We start from the raw sequence: 3,328 nt of genomic DNA on the forward strand, positions 1-3,328 counted from the left end.
TGATGTTCCAAACAAAAACAAAAACAAAAGAAAAATAACTAAAGGATCATCCTCAGAGTCAGATCAAAAATCTGAAGATGAGACCCAAACAAACAAGGACAAGAAAAGAACTAAGAATGAACAAAGACAGACACCAACAACAAATAACAATACAACCCCAACAGAAAACAACAACAACAACAACAACAACAACAACACACATCAAACAAAAAACAACAATAACAACAACAGCAACGCACATTCAACAAAAAACAACACAAACACAACAAACACTCCAAAGACTTCTACACCAAACAAAAACAACACCAATACCTCAAAGAAAGCTTCTCTTTCCAAGGGTAAAGGACCATCGAACTAATTCTCTTTGAATAGTTCAAACATACACACAATTAAGACTTAGGAATTAGAGTTAAAAACACCAACACATTCACTCCAACACAGAAATTCGGGATACAATGGAACATCAGAAGTATCCGACGAAATATCCTAGAACTGAAAATGCTTATTTCAAACTCTAATCCCACAGTCATAGCCCTTCAAGAAACTATGACTCCAAACAACTTCGATAAACACTTCATCTCAAAATATATCACATATTTCAAAGAGGGTCCCAACCCCTCAAAAAACGGAGTTGCAATCGCAATCAAAGATGGCACTCCACATGATCTTCTTCCCATTACCACTGATCTTCAGGCAGTGGTAGTGCGCATTAAACACCCCTTTCCAATCACCGTCGTTAGCATCTACATCACTAATGATTCCGATCCGAACACTCTACGCGGCCAACTGGACCATCTGTTCGCCCAACTTCCCGCCCCAATCATGCTTATGGGTGATTTCAACGCCCACTCATACGCCTGGGGAGGTGCATACCTCGATCGAAAAGGATCCATCATTGAGGATTTCATATCCGACCATTCTCTTCTCCTTCTTAACAACGGCCAACACACCAGAATCCATTATTCTGGTACTACTTCAGCCGTCGATCTCACTATAGTATCAGACAAACTATCTTCAAAACTTTCTTGGAACATCCACGATGATACTTGCGGAAGCGATCATTTTCCAATCTTCATTTCCTTCGGCCAAACTTCTCCAGAGTTTTCAACAAGGCCAAGATGGAAATTTGAATACGCTGACTGGGCTGGCTATCAGTTTGACATTGAAAACCGCCTCTCCGCTAAACGAGATTGGACAGCCAAGGAATTCTCCAAAGTTGTCCTAGAAGTTGCAATGGTGCACATCCCCAGAACCAGTGGCATCCCTGGCAGGAAATGTGTCCCATGGTGGTCGCCTGAGCTGAAGGCAGCGATCAAAGGTCGACGTAAGGCCCTACGCAAATTAAGAAAGGCCCATCCGGACAGCCCACTGAGACCCACTCTGCTTGCAGAGTTCCAAAGGGCTCGCAAAGAAGCTAAGACTGCTATCAACACAGCCAAGCACAACAGTTGGGTTAAATTCGTCAGCGAAATTAATCCCAACGCGTCAACAAAGGATTTATGGAGTAAGATTGGCAGGCTTCATGGAAAGAAAAGAAGCAAAGAATATAATCTTCTAATTAACGGTCAATACACCAATGACCGGAAAATCATCGCCGAGGCGTTTGGAGATTTCTTTGCTTCCGCCTCCTCCAATCAAAACTACGACCAAACCTTTCTAACCCACAAAACGGAATGCGAAAGAATTCCCATCGATTTTCATACCGATGTGGAATTTGACTTCAACAAAAACCTCTCCCTCAAAGAGCTCGATTGGGTACTGAACAAAGTCAAACAAGGATCCACAGGACCTGATGACATTAGCTACCCTATGCTTAAGAATCTACCCCATCTCGGGAAAAAAGCACTTCTGAAGCTCCTCAACAAAGTCTGGGACAGTGGAACCCTCCCCAGTTGCTGGAATGATCTGTATCCCGAAACCAGACATGAACAACCATCTTCTTGACAATTTCCGCCCCATCACTCTCCTAAGTTGTGTTGGGAAAGTCTTGGAAAAAATGGTCAATCGACGCTTAACGACTTTTCTAGAGTCAAATAAGCTGATTGATCCCAGACAATTCGCCTTCCGTGCGGGAAAGGGTACAGAAGATTGCCTTGTAGCAATCGAAAAAATCCTAGACGACGCAACTGAAAAATTACACCACATTGATATTGTTTCCCTGGATTTATCCAAGGCCTTCGATCGGGCATGGAGGTACCCAGTGCTGAAAAGCCTTTTCGACTGGGGGATTCGTGGGAGATTAGGTCTCTTCGTTAAAAGTTTTCTAGAAAACCGGTCTTTCAAAACCGTTATTAACAACCACCAATCTTCTCTAAAAATCCCAGAAAACGGCTTCCCACAAGGCTCAGCACTTTCACCAACCCTTTTCAACATTGCCATGCAATCTCTATTCGAGATTATCCCGGACCATATAAAGGTCATAGTCTATGCAGATGACATCACTCTTATCTCTACGAGCTGCTTCGGCTTAATCCAGAGAAAGAGGCTTCAAAAAACCTTAGACTCCATCCAAAACTGGGCTCTAAAAACAGGTTTCAAACTTTCCCCGGAGAAATCCAAACACATACATATCGGAAAAGCTCTCAGAAGGAGAACCTATCTTCAGCTCAACAAAATCCCGATCCCTACAATGAGGACATTGAAAATACTAGGGGTTACTTTCGACAAGAAACTCAACTTCCTATCACATTCCCAAAAGACCAAAATAGCCACCAGAAAGAAATTGAACATCATCAAGGCTATCGCAGGCAACCTAGCCTCTGGCCATAGAAAGACGCTGCTAAATGTTGTAAATGTTTGGTTGGTCCCACAAATCCTTTACGGAATAGGCACCTTCAGCCGTGGAGGGGACAGGGTGTTAAACACCATTCAACCAATTTACAATAAAGCAATTCGGCTCGCAATTGGCGCTTTTCCCACCAGTCCTACTCTTGCTGTAATGGCAGAAAGTGGGCAACTTCCCTTCACCCACCTGGTAACAAAAGCCATCACGAATAAAGCCATCCGTCACTTGTCACTCCCCGAAAGCGACCACAATGTCCCATTAATACATAGAGCTAAAACATGGTTCAAAAATCTCACGAACAAAGATCTTCCCGATATATGTGAACGTTCATCTGCGACGGGAAGAAATTGGAACGTCAAACCGCCGAACATTAACCTTGAACTTCTCAAGACAGTTCGAGCGGGAGACCCTTCTCCAAAAGTCAAAGCCTGCTTCAATAACCTCGTTGCATCCAATTTTCAAATCAACCACCAGGTATACACAGATGGTTCAGTCAGTGCCGATGGAGTTGGATGTGGAGTCTTTGAGAGTAGATACACTGGT

The sequence above is a fragment of the Toxorhynchites rutilus genome, chromosome 1 (genome assembly GCF_029784135.1).
Source record: "Toxorhynchites rutilus septentrionalis strain SRP chromosome 1, ASM2978413v1, whole genome shotgun sequence".
In the NCBI taxonomy this organism is placed as follows: Eukaryota; Metazoa; Arthropoda; class Insecta; order Diptera; family Culicidae; genus Toxorhynchites; species Toxorhynchites rutilus.